The sequence below is a fragment of the Salmo salar genome, unplaced genomic scaffold (assembly GCF_905237065.1).
Source record: "Salmo salar unplaced genomic scaffold, Ssal_v3.1, whole genome shotgun sequence".
NCBI classification, from domain to species: domain Eukaryota; kingdom Metazoa; phylum Chordata; class Actinopteri; order Salmoniformes; family Salmonidae; genus Salmo; species Salmo salar.
In genome coordinates, this window is record NW_025547450.1 from 765 (window position 1) to 15,000 (window position 14,236).

The following is a 14,236-nucleotide window of genomic DNA, read 5'->3' on the forward strand; positions in this document are numbered from 1 at the left end:
CCCGGCACAAAAAAGGTTGAATAGATACAGAACGTAAATGACCTTGAAAAAGTGTAAAAGCAAAGTCAACCTGAGATCCAGTTAGTAGACAGACAACACGTTTCGCTAAACTTTATTCTCATATAAAACCATTAAATATATAGTGTCTGCAAGTGACATCAGGAGCGTGCGCACAATTACAGCCAGGCGTGCGCACGTAGAGCTGCTGCAGTACAGTAGAAGATGGCAGTCTAGTAAATATACATCTATATCTGGTATAACTATATCTACGGCAAGGCCAGGACCGATCACTGAAACACAGAAATACAGTGTGCTCTCTCTCGTCAGAACGGAGATCTGACCCTTACAGGGGGGGGAACAGGAAGGAGGAGGGAGGGGAACAGGAAGGAGGAGGGAGGGGAACAGGAAGGAGGGAGGCGGGGAACAGGAAGGAGGGAGGCGGGGAACAGGAAGGAGGAGGGAGGGGAACAGGAAGGAAGGGAGGCGGGGAACAGGAAGGAGGAGGGAGGGGAACAGGAAGGAGGAGGGAGGGGAACAGGAAGGAGGAGGGAGGGGAACAGGAAGGAGGAGGGAGGGGAACAGGAAGGAGGAGGAGGGAGGGGAACAGGAAGGAGGAGGGAGGGGAACAGGAAGGAGGAGGGAGGGGAACAGGAAGGAGGGGAACAGGAAGGAGGAGGGAGGGGAACAGGAAGGAGGAGGGAGGGGAACAGGAAGGAGGGGGGAGGGGAACAGGAAGGGAGACATCCAGCAGGTAAACCGTGTGCTGATAAAGCTGCATCTATGTAGAGCGGACGTGTCTATGCTGTGCGTTTCTACGCTGGCGGCGTCTTGAAGGCCCCCCAGCCGTGGAAGCATCGTGTGAAGCAGTGGGGTTCGTTCCCCTTCCTGACCAGACGCAGCTTCCTGGGCGTCTCCGACTCCTTAGACCGCATGTGCTGGATGTACACCTGGAGGAGAGACAGAACCACCATTATATTACCATCTGGAGGAGAGACAGAACCACCATTATATTACCATCTGGAGGAGAGACAGAACCACCTGGAGGAGAGACAGAACCACCATTATATTACCATCTGGAGGAGAGACAGAACCACCATTATATTACCACCTGGAGGAGAGACAGAACCACCATTATATTACCATCTGGAGGAGAGACAGAACCACCATTATATTACCATCTGGAGGAGAGACAGAACCACCTGGAGGAGAGACAGAACCACCTTACACTGGAGGAGAGACAGAACCACCTGGAGGAGAGACAGAACCACCATTATATTACCATCTGGAGGAGAGACAGAACCACCTGGAGGAGAGACAGAACCACCATTATATTACCACCTGGAGGAGAGACAGAACCACCATTATATTACCATCTGGAGGAGAGACAGAACCACCTGGAGGAGAGACAGAACCACCATTATATTACCATCTGGAGGAGAGACAGAACCACCTGGAGGAGAGACAGAACCACCATTATATTACCACCTGGAGGAGAGACAGAACCACCATTATATTACCATCTGGAGGAGAGACAGAACCACCTGGAGGAGAGACAGAACCACCATTATATTACCACCTGGAGGAGAGACAGAACCACCTGGAGGAGAGACAGAACCACCATTATATTACCACCTGGAGGAGAGACAGAACCACCATTATATTACCACCTGGAGGAGAGACAGAACCACCTGGAGGAGAGACAGAACCACCATTATATTACCATCTGGAGGAGAGACAGAACCACCTGGAGGAGAGACAGAACCACCATTATATTACCATCTGGAGGAGAGACAGAACCACCATTATATTACCACCTGGAGGAGAGACAGAACCACCATTATATTACCATCTGGAGGAGAGACAGAAAACCACCTGGAGGAGAGACAGAACCACCATTATATTACCATCTGGAGGAGAGACAGAACCACCATTGGGATATTACCACCTGGAGGAGAGACAGAACCACCTGGAGGAGAGACAGAACCACCATTATATTACCATCTGGAGGAGAGACAGAACCACCTGGAGGAGAGACAGAACCACCATTATATTACCATCTGGAGGAGAGACAGAACCACCTGGAGGAGAGACAGAACCACCATTATATTACCACCTGGAGGAGAGACAGAACCACCATTATATTACCACTGGAGGAGAGACAGAAACCACCTGGAGGAGAGACAGAACCACCATTACACTGGAGGAGAGACAGAACCACCATTATATTACCACCTGGAGGAGAGACAGAAAACCACCTGGAGGAGAGACAGAACCACCTGGAGGAGAGACAGAACCACCATTATATTACCATCTGGAGGAGAGACAGAACCACCTGGAGGAGAGACAGAACCACCATTATATTACCACCTGGAGGGAGAGACAGAACCACCTGGAGGAGAGACAGAACCACCATTATATTACCACTGAGAAGAACAGAACCATCTGGAGGAGAGACAGAACCACCATTATATTACCATCTGGAGGAGAGACAGAACCACCATTATATTACCATCTGGAGGAGAGACAGAACCATCTGGAGGAGAGACAGAACCACCATTATATTACCATCTGGAGGAGAGACAGAACCACCATTATATTACCACCTGGAGGAGAGACAGAACCACCTGGAGGAGAGACAGAACCACCATTATATTACCACCTGGAGGAGAGACAGAACCACCTGGAGGAGAGACAGAACCACCATTATATTGACCATCTGGAGGAGAGACAGAACCACCATTATATTACCATCGCTGGAGGAGAGACAGAACCATCTGGAGGAGAGACAGAACCACCATTATATTACCATCTGGAGGAGAGACAGAACCACCATTATATTACCATCTGGAGGAGAGACAGAACCACCTGGAGGAGAGACAGAACCACCATTATATTACCACCTGGAGGAGAGACAGAACCACCTGGAGGAGAGACAGAACCACCATTATATTACCACCTGGAGGAGAGACAGAACCACCATAAACCATCTGGAGGAGAGACAGAACCACCATTATATTACCATCTGGAGGAGAGACAGACTCTATACACAGTAAAGATATAGTAAAACTATAGACTAGACACAGTAAAGATATAGTAAAACAATAGACGGCAGACTCACACAGTAAAGATATAGTAAAACAATAGACTGACAGAAGACACAGTAAAGATATAGTAAAACAATAGACTGACAGACACAGTAAAGATATAGTAAAACAATAGACTGGCAGACTAACACAGTAAAGATATAGTAAAACTATAGACTGGCAGACTCTATAACAGTAAAGATATAGTAAAACAATAGACTGGCAGACCCCATTACACAGTAAAGATATAGTAAAACAATAGACTGACAGACACAGAAAGATATAGTAAAACAATAGATGGAATATACACAGTAAAGATATAGTAAAACAAGAGACTGGCAGATTTCTATACACATAAAGAGATAGTAAAACAATAGACGCAAAACAAGAAAAAAATAAGATGGAGATATAATAAAGATATAGTAAAACAATAGATGACAGAAAACAAAGATATAGTAAAACAATAGACTGGGCAGACCTATACAAGTAAAGATATAGTAAAACAATAGACTGGCAGAGACTATTAACAGTAAAGATATAGTAAAACAATAGACTGACAGACCAACACAGTAAAGATATAGTAAAACAATAGATGGCAGACCAACACAGTAAAGATATAGTAAAATAGATGACAGACACGTAAAGATATAGTAAAACAATAGAGAGAAACACAAAAGATATAGAAAACAAAGAGAAGACACAATAAAACAATAGATGGAGAAACAAGAAATATAGTAAAAAATAGAGAAAAAAGAAAGATATAAAAATAAAGACAAAAGATATAGTAAAACAATAGACTGACAGACCTTAACACAGTAAAGATATAGTAAAACAAAAAGACTCTATACACAGTAAAGATATAGTAAAACAATAGACTGACAGACACAGTAAAGATATAGTAAAAACAATAGACTGGCAGACTCAATATAAAGATATAGTAAAAAAAGACTGACAGACACAGTAAAGATATAGTAAAAAATAGAAACTATAAAGAAAGATATAGTAAAACAATAGACTGGCAGACTCTATACACAGTAAAGATATAGTAAAACAATAGACTGGCAGACCAACACAGTAAAGATATAGTAAAACAATAGACTGACAGACTACAGTAAAGATATAGTAAAACAATAGACTGACTATACCTTACACAGTAAAGATATAGTAAAACTATAGACTGACAGACACAGTAAAGATATAGTAAAACAATAGACTGGCAGACTCAGTAAAGATATAGTAAAACAATAGACTGACAGACACAGTAAAGATATAGTAAAACAATAGACTGACAGACACAGTAAAGATATAGTAAAAACAATAGACTGACAGACAACAGTAAAGATATAGTAAAACAATAGACTGACAGAACACAGTAAAGATATAGTAAAACTATAGACGGGCAGACTCTAACACAGTAAAGATATAGTAAAACTATAGACTGGCAGACACAGTAAAGATATAGTAAAACTATAGACTGGCAGACTCAACACAGTAAAGATATAGTAAAACAATAGACTGACAGACACAGTAAAGATATAGTAAAACAATAGACTGACAGACACAGTAAAGATATAGTAAAACAATAGACTGACAGACACAGTAAAGATATAGTAAAACAATAGACTGACAGACACAGTAAAGATATAGTAAAACTATAGACTGGCAGACTCAGTAAAGATATAGTAAAACTATAGACTGGCAGACTCTATACACAGTAAAGATATAGTAAAACAATAGACTGGCAGACTCTATACACAGTAAAGATATAGTAAAACAATAGACTGGCAGACTCTATACACAGTAAAGATATAGTAAAACAATAGACTGGCAGACTCTATACACAGTAAAGATATAGTAAAACAATAGACTGGCAGACTAACACAGTAAAGATATAGTAAAACTATAGACTGGCAGACTCTATACACAGTAAAGATATAGTAAAACAATAGACTGACAGACACAGTAAAGATATAGTAAAACAATAGACTGGCAGACTCTAGACACAGTAAAGATATAGTAAAACAATAGACTGGCAGACTCTAGACACAGTAAAGATATAGTAAAACAATAGACTGGCAGACTCTATACACAGTAAAGATATAGTAAAACTATAGACTGGCAGACACAGTAAAGATATAGTAAAACAATAGACTGACGACTATACACAGTAAAGATATAGTAAAACAATAGACTGGCAGACTCTAGACACAGTAAAGATATAGTAAAACAATAGACTGGCAGACTCTAGACACAGTAAAGATATAGTAAAACAATAGACTGGCAGACTCTATACACAGTAAAGATATAGTAAAACAATAGACTGACAGACTCTATACACAGTAAAGATATAGTAAAACAATAGACTGACAGACACAGTAAAGATATAGTAAAACAATAGACTGGCAGACTCTATACACAGTAAAGATATAGTAAAACAATAGACTGGCAGACTCTATACACAGTAAAGATATAGTAAAACAATAGACTGGCAGACTCTATACACAGTAAAGATATAGTAAAACTATAGACTGGCAGACACAGTAAAGATATAGTAAAACAATAGACTGGCAGTACACAGTAAAGATATAGTAAAACAATAGACTGGCAGACACAGTAAAGATATAGTAAAACTATAGACTGACAGACATACACAGTAAAGATATAGTAAAACAATAGACTGGCAGACACAGTAAAGATATAGTAAAACAATAGACTGGCAGACTCTATACACAGTAAAGATATAGTAAAACTATAGACTGGCAGACTCTATACACAGTAAAGATATAGTAAAACAATAGACTGGCAGACCACACAGTAAAGATATAGTAAAACTATAGACTGGCAGACTCATACACAGTAAAGATATAGTAAAACTATAGACTGACAGACACAGTAAAGATATAGTAAAACTATAGACTGGCAGACAGACACAGTAAAGATATAGTAAAACAATAGACTGGCAGACACACAGTAAAGATATAGTAAAACAATAGACTGGCAGACTCTATACACAGTAAAGATATAGTAAAACAATAGACTGGCAGACACAGTAAAGATATAGTAAAACAATAGACTGGCAGAATACACAGTAAAGATATAGTAAAACAATAGACTGGCAGACTCTATACACAGTAAAGATATAGTAAAACAATAGACTGGCAGACACAGTAAAGATATAGTAAAACTATAGACTGGCAGACTCTATACACAGTAAAGATATAGTAAAACTATAGAAAACAAATCATTACTGTTTGGGCGGGGGAGGGTCACATATCTCACCTGGCAGGCTTTGAGGCTGAGTTTAATTTCTACCTGACTGGTCTGAGTTCCCACCCACATGTACACCTGACAGAGACAGAGAGAGAAAACACTATTACAGGTGTAGTGTCCAGGTGTATATAGATAGACAGGTGTATATAGATAGACAGGTGTAGTGTCCAGGTGTATATAGATAGACAGGTGTAGTGTCCAGGTGTATATAGATAGACAGGTGTAGTGTCCAGGTGTATATAGATAGACAGGTGTATATAGATAGACCGGTGTGTGTAGTGTCCAGGTGTATATAGATAGACATGTGCATATAGATAGACAGGTGTATATAGATAGACAGGTGTATATAGATAGACAGGTGTATATAGATAGACAGGTGTAGTGTCCAGGTGTATATAGATAGACAGGTGTAGTGTCCAGGTGTATATAGATAGACAGGTGTAGTGTCCAGGTGTATATAGATAGACAGGTGTGTGTAGTGTCCAGGTGTATATAGATAGACAGGTGTATATAGATAGACAGGTGTAGTGTCCAGGTGTATATAGACAGACAGGTGTAGTGTCCAGGTGTATATAGATAGACAGGTGTAGTGTCCAGGTGTATATAGATAGACAGGTGTAGTGTCCAGGTGTATATAGATAGACAGGTGTGTGCCAGGTGTATATAGATAGACAGGTGTGTGTAGTGTCCAGGTGTATATAGATAGACAGGTGTGTGTAGTGTCCAGGTGTATATAGATAGACAGGTGTATATAGACAGACAGGTGTAGTGTCCAGGTGTATATAGATAGACAGGTGTAGTGTCCAGGTGTATATAGATAGACAGGTGTAGTGTCCAGGTGTATATAGATAGACAGGTGTAGTGTCCAGGTGTATATAGATAGACAGGTGTAGTGTCCAGGTGTATATAGATAGACAGGTGTAGGGTCCAGGTGTATATAGACAGACAGGTGTAGTGTCCAGGTGTATATAGATAGACAGGTGTAGTGTCCAGGTGTATATAGATAGACAGGTGTATATAGATAGACAGGTGTAGTGTCCAGGTGTATATAGATAGACAGGTGTAGTGTCCAGGTGTATATAGATAGACAGGTGTATATAGATAGACAGGTGTAGTGTCCAGGTGTATATAGATAGACAGGTGTAGTGTCCAGGTGTATATAGATAGACAGGTGTAGTGTCCAGGTGTATATAGATAGACAGGTGTAGTGTCCAGGTGTATATAGATAGACAGACAGGTGTAGTGTCCAGGTGTATATAGATAGACAGGTGTAGTGTCCAGGTGTATATAGACAGACAGGTGTAGTGTCCAGGTGTATATAGATAGACAGGTGTAGTGTCCAGGTGTATATAGATAGACAGGTGTAGTGTCCAGGTGTATATAGACAGACAGGTGTAGTGTCCAGGTGTATATAGATAGACAGGTGTAGTGTCCAGGTGTATATAGATAGACAGGTGTATATAGATAGACAGGTGTAGTGTCCAGGTGTATATAGACAGACAGGTGTAGTGTCCAGGTGTATATAGATAGACAGGTGTAGTGTCCAGGTGTATATAGACAGACAGGTGTAGTGTCCAGGTGTATATAGATAGACAGGTGTAGTGTCCAGGTGATATAGATAGACAGGTGTAGTGTCCAGGTGTATATAGATAGACAGGTGTAGTGTCCAGGTGTATATAGATAGACAGGGTGTAGTGTCCAGGTGTATATAGATAGACAGGTGGTGTAGTGTCCAGGTGTATATAGATAGACAGGGGTGTAGTGTCCAGGTGTATATAGATAGACAGGGTGTAGTGTCCAGGTGTATATAGATAGACAGGGTGTAGTGTCCAGGTGTATATAGATAGACAGGTGTAGTGTCCAGGTGTATATAGATAGACAGGTGTAGTGTCCAGGTGTATATAGATAGACAGGGGTGTAGTGTCCAGGTGTATATAGATAGACAGGTGTAGGTGTCCAGGTGTATATAGATAGACAGGGTGTAGTGTCCAGGTGTATATAGACAGACAGGTGTAGTGTCCAGGTGTATATAGATAGACAGGTGTAGGGTCCAGGTGTATATAGACAGACAGGTGTAGGGTCCAGGTGTATATAGATAGACAGGTGTAGTGTCCAGGTGTATATAGACAGAAGGTGTAGTGTCAGGTGTATATAGACAGACAGGTGTAGTGTCCAGGTGTATATAGACAGACAGGTGTAGTGTCCAGGTGTATATAGACAGACAGGTGTAGTGTCCAGGTGTATATAGACAGACAGGTGTAGGGTCCAGGTGTATATAGATAGACAGGTGTAGTGTCCAGGTGTATATAGATAGACAGGTGTAGTGTCCAGGTGTATATAGACAGACAGGTGTAGTGTCCAGGTGTATATAGACAGACAGGTGTAGTGTCCAGGTGTATATAGACAGACAGGTGTAGTGTCCAGGTGTATATAGACAGACAGGTGTAGTGTCCAGGTGTATATAGACAGACAGGTGTAGTGTCCAGGTGTATATAGACAGACAGGTGTAGTGTCCAGGTGTATATAGACAGACAGGTGTAGGGTCCAGGTGTATATAGACAGACAGGTGTAGTGTCCAGGTGTATATAGACAGACAGGTGTAGTGTCCAGGTGTATATAGACAGACAGGTGTAGTGTCCAGGTGTATATAGACAGACAGGTGTAGTGTCCAGGTGTATATAGATAGACAGGTGTAGTGTCCAGGTGTATATAGACAGACAGGTGTAGTGTCCAGGTGTATATAGACAGACAGGTGTAGGGTCCAGGTGTATCTACAGCTCGTCCCACCTCTTGGCCGTTGTCCAGCAGCATGATGTCATCGTCGGCCAGGTCGTCCTGACAGAAGTCGGAACATTTCTCGGACACAGCGAAGAATCCCTTCTCATTGGAGCAGCGGAACAGTCTAGCGGACTTCATGTAGTCCGCGTCCTCATCGTACGCCTTCTGACAGCCAATCCCCACCCAGAAGAAGTTCTCCGGCTCCTCCCCCTCGTTGATCACCTAGGAGACAGGAGTATATAGATAGACAGCAGGTACCATGGTTACCGGTCAAACTGCCACGGTCAGAGAGAGGTACCATGGTTACCGGTCAAACTGCCACGGTCAGAGGTTCCGTGGTTACCGGTCAAACTGCCAAGGTCAGAGAGGTTCCGTGGTTACCGGTCAAACTGCCACGGTCGAGAGGTTCCATGGTTACCGGTCAAACTGCCACGGTCAGAGAGAGGTACCATGGTTACCGGTCAAACTGCCACGGTCAGAGGTTCCATGGTTACCGGTCAAACTGCCACGGTCAGAGAGAGGTTCCATGGTTACCAGTCAAACTGCCACGGTCAGAGGTTCCATGGTTACCGGTCAAACTGCCACGGTCAGAGAGAGGTTCCATGGTTACCAGTCAAACTGCCACAGTCAGAGGTTCCATGGTTACCAGTCAAACTGCCACGGTCAGAGGTTCCATGGTTACCAGTCAAACTGCCACGGTCAGAGGTTCCATGGTTACCGGTCAAACTGCCACGGTCAGAGAGAGGTTCCATGGTTACCGGTCAAACTGCCACGGTCAGAGGTTCCATGGTTACCAGTCAAACTGCCACGGTCAGAGAGAGGTTCCATGGTTACCAGTCAAACTGCCACGGTCAGAGAGGTTCCATGGTTACCAGGCAAACTGCCACGGTCAGAGAGAGGTTCCATGGTTACCAGTCAAACTGCCACGGTCAGAGGTTCCATGGTTACCGGTCAAACTGCCACGGTCAGAGAGAGGTTCCATGGTTACCAGTCAAACTGCCACGGTCAGAGGTTCCATGGTTACCGGTCAAACTGCCACGGTCAGAGGTTCCATGGTTACCGGTCAAACTGCCACGGTCAGAGGTTCCATGGTTACCAGTCAAACTGCCACGGTCAGAGGTTCCATGGTTACCGGTCAAACTGCCACGGTCAGAGGTTCCATGGTTACCAGTCAAACTGCCACGGTCAGAGGTTCCATGGTTACCGGTCAAACTGCCACGGTCAGAGAGGTTCCATGGTTACCGGTCAAACTGCCACGGTCAGAGGTTCCATGGTTACCAGTCAAACTGCCACGGTCAGAGGTTCCATGGTTACCGGTCAAACTGCCACGGTCAGAGAGAGGTTCCATGGTTACCGGTCAAACTGCCACGGTCAGAGGTTCCATGGTTACCGGTCAAACTGCCACGGTCAGAGGTTCCATGGTTACCAGTCAAACTGCCACGGTCAGAGAGAGGTTCCATGGTTACCGGTCAAACTGCCACGGTCAGAGGTTCCATGGTTACCGGTCAAACTGCCACGGTCAGAGGTTCCATGGTTACCAGTCAAACTGCCACGGTCAGAGAGAGGTTCCATGGTTACCAGTCAAACTGCCCCGGTCAGAGGTTCCATGGTTACCAGTCAAACTGCCCCGGTCAGAGAGAGGTTCCATGGTTACCGGTCAAACTGCCACGGTCAGAGGTTCCATGGTTACCGGTCAAACTGCCACGGTCAGAGGTTCCATGGTTACCGGTCAAACTGCCACGGTCAGAGAGAGGTTCCATGGTTACCGGTCAAACTGCCACGGTCAGAGGTTCCATGGTTACCAGTCAAACTGCCACGGTCAGAGGTTCCATGGTTACCAGTCAAACTGCCACGGTCAGAGAGAGGTACCATGGTTACCGGTCAAACTGCCACGGTCAGAGAGAGGTTCCATGGTTACCAGTCAAACTGCCACGGTCAGAGGTTCCATGGTTACCAGTCAAACTGCCACGGTCAGAGGTTCCATGGTTACCAGTCAAACTGCCACGGTCAGAGAGAGGTTCCATGGTTACCGGTCAAACTGCCACGGTCAGAGGTTCCATGGTTACCGGTCAAACTGCCACGGTCAGAGGTTCCATGGTTACCAGTCAAACTGCCACGGTCAGAGAGAGGTTCCATGGTTACCAGTCAAACTGCCACGGTCAAGAGAGGTTCCATGGTTACCAGTCAAACTGCCACGGTCAGAGAGGTTCCATGGTTACCGGTCAAACTGCCACGGTCAGAGAGAGGTTCCATGGTTACCAGTCAAACTGCCACGGTCAGAGAGAGGTTCCATGGTTACCGGTCAAACTGCCACGGTCAGAGGTTCCATGGTTACCGGTCAAACTGCCACGGTCAGAGGTTCCATGGTTACCGGTCAAACTGCCACGGTCAGAGGTTCCATGGTTACCGGTCAAACTGCCACGGTCAGAGAGAGGTTCCATGGTTACCGGTCAAACTGCCACGGTCAGAGGTTCCATGGTTACCAGTCAAACTGCCACGGTCAGAGGTTCCATGGTTACCAGTCAAACTGCCACGGTCAGAGGTTCCATGGTTACCAGTCAAACTGCCACGGTCAGAGAGGTTCCATGGTTACCGGTCAAACTGCCACGGTCAGAGGTTCCATGGTTACCGGCCAAACTGCCACGGTCAGAGAGAGGTTCCATGGTTACCAGTCAAACTGCCACGGTCAGAGGTTCCATGGTTACCGGTCAAACTGCCACGGTCAGAGAGAGGTTCCATGGTTACCAGTCAAACTGCCACGGTCAGAGAGAGGTTCCATGGTTACCAGTCAAACTGCCACGGTCAGAGAGAGGTTCCATGGTTACCAGTCAAACTGCCACGGTCAGAGAGAGGTTCCATGGTTACCAGTCAAACTGCCACGGTCAGAGAGAGGTTCCATGGTTACCAGTCAAACTGCCACGGTCAGAGGTTCCATGGTTACCAGTCAAACTGCCACGGTCAGAGAGAGGTTCCATGGTTACCGGTCAAACTGCCACGGTCAGAGGTTCCATGGTTACCGGTCAAACTGCCACGGTCAGAGGTTCCATGGTTACCAGTCAAACTGCCACGGTCAGAGGTTCCATGGTTACCAGTCAAACTGCCACGGTCAGAGGTTCCATGGTTACCAGTCAAACTGCCACGGTCAGAGAGGTTCCATGGTTACCAGTCAAACTGCCACGGTCAGAGAGAGGTTCCATGGTTACCGGTCAAACTGCCACGGTCAGAGGTTCCATGGTTACCAGTCAAACTGCCACGGTCAGAGGTTCCATGGTTACCAGTCAAACTGCCACGGTCAGAGAGAGGTTCCATGGTTACCGGTCAAACTGCCACGGTCAGAGGTTCCATGGTTACCAGTCAAACTGCCACGGTCAGAGAGAGGTTCCATGGTTACCAGTCAAACTGCCACGGTCAGAGAGAGGTTCCATGGTTACCGGTCAAACTGCCACGGTCAGAGAGAGGTTCCATGGTTACCGGTCAAACTGCCACGGTCAGAGGTTCCATGGTTACCGGCCAAACTGCCACGGTCAGAGGTTCCATGGTTACCAGTCAAACTGCCACGGTCAGAGAGAGGTTCCATGGTTACCAGTCAAACTGCCACGGTCAGAGAGAGGTTCCATGGTTACCAGTCAAACTGCCACGGTCAGAGAGAGGTTCCATGGTTACCAGTCAAACTGCCACGGTCAGAGAGAGGTTCCATGGTTACCAGTCAAACTGCCACGGTCAGAGAGAGGTTCCATGGTTACCAGTCAAACTGCCACGGTCAGAGGTTCCATGGTTACCAGTCAAACTGCCACGGTCAGAGAGAGGTTCCATGGTTACCGGTCAAACTGCCACGGTCAAGAGGTTCCATGGTTACCGGTCAAACTGCCACGGTCAGAGGTTCCATGGTTACCAGTCAAACTGCCACGGTCAGAGGTTCCATGGTTACCAGTCAAACTGCCACGGTCAGAGGTTCCATGGTTACCAGTCAAACTGCCACGGTCAGAGGTTCCATGGTTACCAGTCAAACTGCCACGGTCAGAGAGAGGTTCCATGGTTACCGGTCAAACTGCCACGGTCAGAGGTTCCATGGTTACCAGTCAAACTGCCACGGTCAGAGGTTCCATGGTTACCAGTCAAACTGCCACGGTCAGAGAGAGGTTCCATGGTTACCGGTCAAACTGCCACGGTCAGAGGTTCCATGGTTACCAGTCAAACTGCCACGGTCAGAGGTTCCATGGTTACCAGTCAAACTGCCACGGTCAGAGGTTCCATGGTTACCAGTCAAACTGCCACGGTCAGAGGTTCCATGGTTACCAGTCAAACTGCCACGGTCAGAGAGAGGTTCCATGGTTACCGGTCAAACTGCCACGGTCAGAGGTTCCATGGTTACCAGTCAAACTGCCACGGTCAGAGGTTCCATGGTTACCAGTCAAACTGCCACGGTCAGAGAGAGGTTCCATGGTTACCGGTCAAACTGCCACGGTCAGAGGTTCCATGGTTACCAGTCAAACTGCCACGGTCAGAGGTTCCATGGTTACCAGTCAAACTGCCACGGTCAGAGAGAGGTTCCATGGTTACCAGTCAAACTGCCACGGTCAGAGAGAGGTTCCATGGTTACCAGTCAAACTGCCACGGTCAGAGAGAGGTTCCATGGTTACCAGTCAAACTGCCACGGTCAGAGGTTCCATGGTTACCAGTCAAACTGCCACGGTCAGAGAGAGGTTCCATGGTTACCAGTCAAACTGCCACGGTCAGAGGTTCCATGGTTACCGGTCAAACTGCCACGGTCAGAGGTTCCATGGTTACCAGTCAAACTGCCACGGTCAGAGGTTCCATGGTTACCAGTCAAACTGCCACGGTCAGAGGTTCCATGGTTACCAGTCAAACTGCCACGGTCAGAGGTTCCATGGTTACCAGTCAAACTGCCACGGTCAGAGAGAGGTTCCATGGTTACCGGTCAAACTGCCACGGTCAGAGGTTCCATGGTTACCAGTCAAACTGCCACGGTCAGAGGTTCCATGGTTACCAGTCAAACTGCCACGGTCAGAGAGAGGTTCCATGGTTACCGGTCAAACTGCCACGGTCAGAGGTTCCATGGTTACCAGTCAAACTGCCACGGTCAG

The 14,236-nt window shown here is 45.7% G+C and overlaps 1 pseudogene; it reads right to left on the reverse strand.

The window, feature by feature from the left end:
• Window positions 1–627: 627 nt before the first annotated feature.
• The window catches only part of LOC123731862 (protein flightless-1 homolog), an 81,087-nt pseudogene continuing 67,478 nt past the window's right edge, over window positions 628–14,236 (reverse strand).